The sequence below is a fragment of the Antrostomus carolinensis genome, unplaced genomic scaffold (genome assembly GCF_000700745.2).
Source record: "Antrostomus carolinensis isolate BGI_N321 unplaced genomic scaffold, ASM70074v2 scaffold4745, whole genome shotgun sequence".
NCBI classification, from domain to species: Eukaryota; Metazoa; Chordata; class Aves; order Caprimulgiformes; family Caprimulgidae; genus Antrostomus; species Antrostomus carolinensis.
The window spans coordinates 35,920-45,351 of NW_010314107.1; positions in this window are offsets into that span (position 1 = coordinate 35,920).

Consider the following 9,432-nt stretch of genomic DNA (forward strand, 5'->3'; position numbering starts at 1 on the left):
AAGTGAATTTTCACTTTCCCACTGTAACAAGCACCTGTTAATAAGTATTTCACACAAGCTGCCTGGGTTATTCCTTGAGAAAAAAAATCTGCATCAGTGTGGTGGATTCACCCTTCTGGTTTGCAGCCAAACACAGCCTGCTCTCTCACTCTCCTCCCCTGCCCCTTCCCCAGGGAGTAGGGGAGAGAATTGGAAGGAAAAGGGCAAGGAGACTCACGGGTTGAGATAAAAACTACTTACTAATTAAAATAACCAGGACAATCAGTTACTTGTTACTGAAGACAAAGATATGCATATATAATAAACCCCAAAATGCCTTGTGGAATTTCCTAAAAGGGAACACTATAGCTTAGAAAATGCTGCACCATTTGGAGATTTGATTTTTTTTGTCTTGCAGGGTGAAGAACAAGATAAGCATGAAACACAGCAAGAAGAATCTTGGCGCTGAAAAACTAGAGACATCTGCTTCAGTCACCTCTATCTCTCTGACTAAAATCATAAGCAAAAGCTGACAGACCTCATCAACGCTGACTTTTTTGTTTCACTGGTACTGCTCAGCTGGTTGTTGGGACAAGGGATTTAGCAGCAGAGCAGGAAGACTGTACACAGCAGCCTGTTTATGACTGTATTAATGTGCATACTAATTGCCCTCACTGCTTGAGTGACAGAGCTATACAAAACACCATAGACTCATAATGCCTAAAACACAGACAGTTTGCAGTTCAAAATCATTAGGCAGGAATAGCATCTCTTTTAGAAGTCACTCTGATTTTTTTAAGGTATAAACCCCTTTCTCTTCCCACAGCTCTTCTCACTGAGCTCTTTATTTCTATGATTCCAGTACAGTACATGTAAAGCTGTTATCACCAGCCTTTTTCTGGTTATGAGCAGTCTTTCCATGAAAAAGAGCTCTACAGAAAAAAGGGGGAAAAAATCTACAGTAATACATTGGTCAAAACAAAAGTGACAGTATGAAGCATTAATGCAGACTTAATCCATCATTTTGCATAGCTTAAACAAATATAACCTGACCAGGTTAACAATGGTAAAACTGCAAGAGAGGAGATCTGGAGACAAGGCTGATCAGGTAGACCGTGACACACCAGTTAAAATACATCATTAACAGATTTGTTGTCCATCACACTATCATCTACAAGATCCTCAGCATAACTGTGATCCCCTTGTTAAAACTGTGGGCATGTAACATTGTGCTGTAGGTTTGATAGCGTAGATTAACACACAGCTCTGGACCATAAGATGAACGAGCTGACTTGCCCTGGAATAATTCACAGTTCTGCTGAATGACAAAGTTACTTTTCCTTCTTGCATCTTCTCTGAGGTGCTGAGTTCTACTGATGAAAAAGCACAATATAAAATCTGGTTTTGTAAAAAAACTATCCACCCACAAGAACTTGACTTGGTCTGCGAGATGGGCAGGAAACGGGCTCCTGGGCTGCCCTCAGAGGGTGCTGATCAATGGTTTTTGCTCTGGCTGGCAGCCTGTCACAGGGGCATCCCCCCAGGGATCAATACTGAGCCTCACACTGTTCAACATCTTCCTAAGTGATCTGGGCAATGGGATTGAGAGCACCATCACCAGGTTTGCTGATGACACCACACTGGGTGGTGAGGTTGCCACATCAGAAGGGAAAGCCATCTTACAGACAGATGAGGATAGGCTGGAAGAGGGAGCCAGAACAGTCTGGAGTTTCACAGAGACACAGACAGACTGGAAAGGCTCCAAAGGAAGGCCATGAAGATGATGGAGAACCTGTCCTACAGGGAAGAGTTGAAAGAGTTAGGTCCTTTGTCTCTGGAGAAGAGAAGGCTCAGGGGGGACCTCATCACACTATTCCAGTATGTAAAGGGTGGCTACAAAGAGGACGAAGGCTCTCTCTTCACTAAGAACAATCAATCACCGGAACAAGCTCCCCAGGGATGTGGTACAGTCCCCATTGCTGGAGGTTTTCAAGGTCCAATTGGACAGGGTGCTAGAAAGTCTCATCTAGGTTCCCTTTCCCACAACAGGTTGGACCAGATGATCTAAGGTCCCTTCCAACCTGGGCTATTCTAGTCTAGTCTATCCTATCCTATCCTTCCACTATACCCAGCAAGCAAATGACCTTGGGTTCTGCCCACATGTATCCAAATACAGATGCTCTAACAGAACTCGCCAGACAAAAACCCTACTCTAATTGCTGGCAGACTCTTGCTGTTTTGGCACAAACTTGAGTCACAGTACATTTCAGATACCTCCTTCTACAGACTGTAAATAACATAGGCTAAAACTTCACCACCAATTTTAGTAAATGTCAAACTGTAGAAAAATATACCACAAAACACCAATATTTAAGGCACAGTAACATATCAAAAATAAAAAGTGACTGCTGACCAGGGAAGGCATCTATTGTATCACTTAGTATTAAAAGTTATTATTTATATTTAAAGCTGTGATTTATTGGCTCATCATAACTTTAAAACGAAGAAGTAGGCTTTACCACATACTCTAGGCAGGCAAATTCTTGAATACAGATTCGTCAGTATTTCTTCCTCCCTTGCACTGTCTCACACCAAAAACTCCACTGAGGCTTGAAATCAACTAATTTTAGCTACCTTGTTCTTTGGTTGTCTCACTTATTTTTCCTCATCATCCCCAAAACAACTCTTTTCTTGCTGTTAGTTCTATCTCCAGACTGTCAAAGAACTTAGGTTCATTCTTGGCTTTGAGCCTATCGAGTCATCTCATTCTGTTAGATTATGAATAGTCCTTGTTAGGTTTCCACTCAAATTAATGGCTATTTCAGGATCTTGCCCAGTAATTCTAATGCATGTTGAAAGCTGACAAATTCCCGCAGTTTATTTTTAAAAATTATTGACTTTACTACTTCCAGCACTGCAATGGATAAGATTCCAGCAGTGTATTTTATTAGCTGCCTATTTACAATTCAGTAAGTTATATTAAAAATTTTTCTAAACATTATACTTATGAAAAGAAATCTTTAAAAAGGAGGGATTGTTTCCTGTAGCTAATATAAACAATGGCCCAATTGCCACTTCCCTGCTGTAGTTATAAACATCTAATTTTCACTTAAGTCAGCAGTATTATTCCACAGTCACGTTGTCGTAACAGAAAAATTCTGCATACTCTTGCGAGTCTGCACAAAACCAGAGTTTCTCTGAAACTTTCTGAAACACATGGAATACATTTATTCTTTGCTGAGAAAGTTGACTACTGATATGGGCACCTCAAGTCTGGACTCTGCTTAATGAATATCATGCAAAAAATCATCTTCAGAACTGAGCTTCTTGACCGTCAGACCTCAGACTAGAGGGAGGAACGTTCTACACAGATTTGGTATCAATGTAATAATCAACCTTTCCTTAGCAAAACCATATGAGAAGCCCTCTGTACCTTTTTTCCAATTTGTGCTCTAGAAACCTTGAGCAAGGTTTTAAAGTATTTTCAAATTACTGTGTGAGCGCAGTCAGTAATCGAAGTATGCAATCAGAGTTCTGATTTAAGACTGAAAATCTTTGGCCCAGATGCATTTCAACAAATTACACACTTAACCGAGGTTTCCACTTCTCTCCATTGACTAAAGAGGGAACCTACAGCAGCAAAACTTCTAATTTAGGCATATCAGTTTCGTGCCTAAAATTAGATGGGATGAATATAGCTCAAAAAATTACACAGCGCTGGCTGATGATGGAAAAAGTCTAAGGCAGTAAATCACAGGCTGATTTGAAGCAGCCTTTTTTAACAGGTCCCAAATGGTTCCTACAGTCCTAACAGCTTTTTACACTCAATAAAAAACAAAATGGCAAACAATGACTCATGGGTTGAACCGTGCTCTGGGATCCAAGGAGTGGGAATTTTCTCCCTAGGTCTCCCTTTGGAAAAAGTAAAAGTATGAATATATAGGATTCCGTATCTACAACACTTCACTGTTTCAAATCCATTCAGCCTATGCTATTCAATACATTAGTGGTTCATTCAACACACTCTGCTATTCTGGCCAAGCTGGTTTTGCTACCAGAGCAGAACTGCTTGAAAGCACTTGGGTATTTCCAAAACACAGCGCAGTCTGACGACAGGACTTTCCACCTCAGTACTGGTTATCTAACAGCACAAAGGAATTATCTGTGATTCACAGGAGGTTGAAAGACCAAACATATGCATTTCAAAAATTCTATGTTTAGCTAATTAATTTAAAAAAAATATTGCAACTGTTACATTTAAATTTCTAATTGTTATTAAGTGAAAAGAGCAAGAAATTAAGTACATTAAAATGGTATATTTCAGAGGAAATAAGAAATAATCAAAAAAACAATTTAGGTATTATTTTGGACGTGCACATGACACCAGGGAGAACTTAGTTATTCCAGAAAATAACATTTTGCAGAGATTGTCTTTGTAAGGAACATGCTTGTTGTAGTAAACAAATGATACGACTCCAGAGAAATTGTTTAATAGCCAAATAAAAAAATCTCTTTAGGTAACACAAGATAAAAGAGCAGGAGAGCCCCTTCAAAAGAACATATTCCAGAATACAATATAAATAGATGAAGTGAATATTACATTTCTATGCACACAGATCTAGGAAAATACAACTGGAAAGCAGTCAGACTTCTGAGCTTTTTTTTTTACTTCTTCTTTTATTTTATTCAATTAAGTTGTTAAAAGGACTTTAAACTTCTTTGAAATTAAGTATTTCAAAAAGGGAAATTCATGTCAGTATAGTCAAGCATCCACTTAGCTATTTTTTTTTAATTGGACCATAAACTACATTACCTACATATCTAGTAATATCATTCAGATACAGAAAAACAGGCAACTTAGATATCTTGCATGGTACCCAGGGAAGATACAGTGCTGTTTGGACAGAAGCAGGAATACACGTGTATAATACTGCCTTATAAATCAAACTTCCAGCAAAACAAAATTTGAAAAAAGGGAAAAAACCAATCTAATTTACCTAAGCATCAATACAGTGGCAGTGACAATACTCACATACAAAGGCAGCACAGTAAGGCCTTGAAAAGAGCTGCTGCACCTAATGAAGAGTTACTTATTCTCACTGCTCCACTTCCTCCTGAAGAATAACTGGAGGTTACTTCTATTGTCTGCTCAGACAGCCCTGTGTGAAACAGTCTCTTTGATGTATACAGTATTTAGAAGAGGGCAACTGTTGCATGCAGGTAAATTGGGTTTTGTTTGAAGAACAGTTGAAAGGAAATGTATTTCAAAATAAAAACCATGAAAAATAGTTTTAGTTGCATCTTTCTGCCCTTATTTTAAAAATATGGAACTCTCAAAAAAAATTGAGCCTGAAGATGTGCACATCCTAAAAAACCCCACATATTATTATTATATGTACTATTTCCTCTATCACTGCTAGAAAACATCACTTTCTATGCAAAACCTAGACAAAATTGGGAATTCCTGAAGTTCAAATGAAGTGCTGAATAAACAGATGAAAAAGAGAGGACAAGCAGCAGTGGAAGAAAATCTACCTCAATGGAAATAGTGGTATTTCAGTCTGCTTGTACCAGAGTATTAATGTTATTGCATATTTTGAATGCAATATATCACATACATGTATGTTATGCATACCCTAAAAAAAGCTAAGAACTCACATTTCTGCTTCAGTAACATTTTTGTGCCCTAAACTTTATTCCTCTATTATTCTCATTAAGTGCTCTGAACAAAACTAAATATAGTTAAAACTCTCATGCAGTTTCCAAAGATGGGAATATAAACTATTATTCTTACCAATTTTTGCAAACACAACCACTGTGAAAGTTAAATTCTTGTTAACTCCAATGCTTCTTTCATTTTACTACCTCATTTTACTAAGCAAAGCAAAATGGAAAAAACATGTTTTCTAGAAAGCCAAGACCTAGCTAAGACAAACATTTGGTACTTCTCAAGCAAAAAATCTGAAGTCTCTGTTAAGAAATGCTGTATGGGCAAATATAAGGGAGATCGTGGACATATACAATTCATTGCTGTATGCATTAAAACTTTTCCATAAATAGCTCCCTCTCCATTGCCAGAGCACTGAAGAGAAAACTGCTAGGGGAAAAAAAAAAAGCACCTGCTGTTCAAAAGGAAGAACACTCAGAAGTGTTGCTGTCACTTGATTGTTAATTCCATGAAAATTTTTAACCAAGCATAATACCATTCGTCAAATCTGACTGCAAAGTGATGTTATTACCTCAGAGCGTATATGCTGGAGAGACTACATGTAGTGACAGAAACACTCTCATAATCACTGCTGGAGATGGAGCTGAGGGGGGAATCACGTAAGCCATCCTGAGAACTGAAAAAACACATGGAAACAAAATGAACTGCTGGAGCAAACAAAGGTAAAAAACAGAGCACTGTGATAACTCATGGCTTGTCATGGATTATAAGAGTAAACTGGAAGGTTTTTTGCTCTTCAGAAGATGATACAAATCTAGTCTGGTTTCTGCCCAAAAGAAAAGATAGTTTGGCAAGCTCAGTGAGCACACATTTTATAATAATTTTCCATTTAATTCACATCACACAGTTAAAACATTCAGGAAAGAACCAAGGATCTTACATTTTCATAGGGTACAGAGCGAACAGCGCGCTCATGCTGCTAAGTGTGGTTTAATGTTATAATGAAGACATAGCAAAACTGAAAGTTCATAAAATCCCTGCCTGTTTCAGACCAAGACACCCAACACAATAAGCTTCAAGAACTTCTGAAATATTACGACAAGTTTGATCTAAGTTTCCTTCCAATAGTAAGGAAAAGGTCTGTGAGAAACCAGAAGGCTGACTCTTCAGTGAAGGGGACAACAATAATACCCTTACCCCTATATTTGCTCAGTCCTTACATCTGCCATACATGTACCTCAGATTTTGTGCTTTAAACCAAGCAGATGAGCAGGAAGGACCAGTCCCATGGCAAACCACTGACACTTTGTTAGAGGAAATCCACGAGCTACTAAGTAAAAGGGTATGAATAATTTAAATGAACAGTACACGACTTGTCCCTAGCATCTCTGGGCTAATGAAAAGCCTTTAAATAGCACGTAATTTTAGATCTTACATCACATCACAACATAAACTAGAATCAGAAGATTAAAAATAGTTTCATAAGCACTACAGAAGTATCATGGAAAGACCAATTTTTTTTTTTGTTTCAGTAACAATTTACTGCTCAGCTACTGGAAATTCCACAAGCCGAAAAAATTATATTATACTAGATAAGAAAATATGTGATCTTGAGCAGAGGTATCAAAGCTGTATTGGCCCTAGGCAGTGCAGAAGAATAATTTGAGCCTGATGAACTCAAATGTTCTGTCAACACAAATCTCTGGACAATGCAGAGAGAAACCCAAGAAATATCATTAGCTAAAAGAGATGTCATTATATAGGTCAGGATTATTTTACCTTACTTCTCCACAATTACTAACAGATTTTTTTTTATGCTCTTTTGATTTGTAGGCGTATGCGGGGTACATATTGAAACCAGCTACATTCCAAATTCTTTTCTTCTACCAAATTTACTATTGTAGCTATTTTTGCAGCTAGAAATCTGGAAGAATGGTTAAGGGGAATTCTTCAAAGCAGCGTACAGAAGGTATGTGCTTTAATCCCACTAAGAAATAATAGGATTTGTTTGCATACCTCCCACTAATCGCTTGGAAAATGTACCCCTTCATGTTCCTCATTTCTGATTACCAATTTGAAAATAAATCCCAAGTGTACTATGCTTCAGTTGAAAGGAGAGTCATCACAACTGGAAAATAATTTTATCAGACTTGAACAAAAATCTATTTAACTTTTTGTTTTATATAATTTCCCTTGCTAATTCTGCTCATTTTGAAAAGATATATGCATTTAAACAAAGGCTTAGTCTTTTATAGCTCATCACCTTTACCCATCCAATCTTACAATATGGTCATGCTACTAAAACGTACTTTAACTATCTGTTTTATGGCAGCTAAATGATATTAAAAAACCATTAGCATGTGATTTCACACCATGACTGAGCAGGAGAAGCTGCCTTGGAAAGATGAAATGTATTGTTCATAATAAAGTAATCTTTGAACAGCAGAACCAGGAAACAAGAACAAGTAGCAGACTCAGCACCTCCTTTTCTTCTCTCTCCCCTCCCTACCATTTCCAGATTTTTCCAGTTTAACAATCCTACCAGCTGATTTGTGTAGTAACACTTTTTCTGAAGGGTGTCAGGTTTGCTGTTCTTCAGTGCTTTCCGTGAATATCTGTACAATATATTTGAAATCTAATCAAAATCTCTCTTAAGAGTAGATAACATTTATTGTCAACACTGCCCCAAGTCACCTTCTATCCTGAGCTAACTTAGTGGCCAGAAGGCAAAATGATAAAGAAGGCACAAAGTACTAGACCTTGTTAGTAAGTAAACCTGATGAGTAACCTCAGACATGACCAGCTTACCAAAGACCTCAATGCTATTATCATTTCATCTTCATGGATGTCCCTCTGATCAGCTTTACAAGTCTCACCTCATACCTCTTCTCCATACTTGTCCCCACAACTGAATCCTCTCTAACCAATAACCAGTCCCTATTAGCATAAGCTTTTCTCATCAGCCACACTAGCTCATCTCTTTTTAAGCCTTGTCTGAACACCATTTGCCATTCTAAAATGCTTCATAAATGCCTTCATTTTCCACTACTCCATCTTCTACTTGGTGCATAAACCCAGCCATGCTGAGGCATCTGCTGATTTCAGGATTAGATATCCATCTGGTCAATCATCATTTGGCAACGTAAACTGTTTGGACACACTTGACGCAAACCATGCTCACAGAGCTTGTGTGTTGTAGCAAAGGACATGCAGTTTTGACAATAACTATATGTAAACATTTTTCTCACTCCTGTGTACCAATACAGACTGAATTTTTGTACCTGAAATAATATTTATTATTTATAGTGTTTATTTCTGGTTCATATTCAGGCTGTAACTCTTAGATAAGAAATTCTGTGTTTATTTAGTACACAGAAATTGGAATCTAATAACGATAACTCTGGTTTATACCTTCTCAGTGTTACACTAAATACCTTTTTTTTCCCCTAAAAAACAACAAAAAAAGAGACTCCTGACATACTCACTGCATTCTTTCTCAGTACACACAGATTCAGGATACCTCTTCGTAGAATGTTCTTCTCATTAGTGTCTGCCTGAAGATTCGTTCAGCTTTTCTAAGATGCTGCCTGGTAAAACCTGAGGTGAATTGACCTGCTTTTCCCAACTCATGATTCCTGTTACCAGCTGATGGCAGCTCTACGCACATGTTCATTAGCACAATTATAAGAAGAGATAGTATGTGCATACAGGCACATTCTGTAGCAGATAGCAGCCAACCCTTTCTATCAACACCAGCCCACAGGTGACCTGAACTTCACCACATC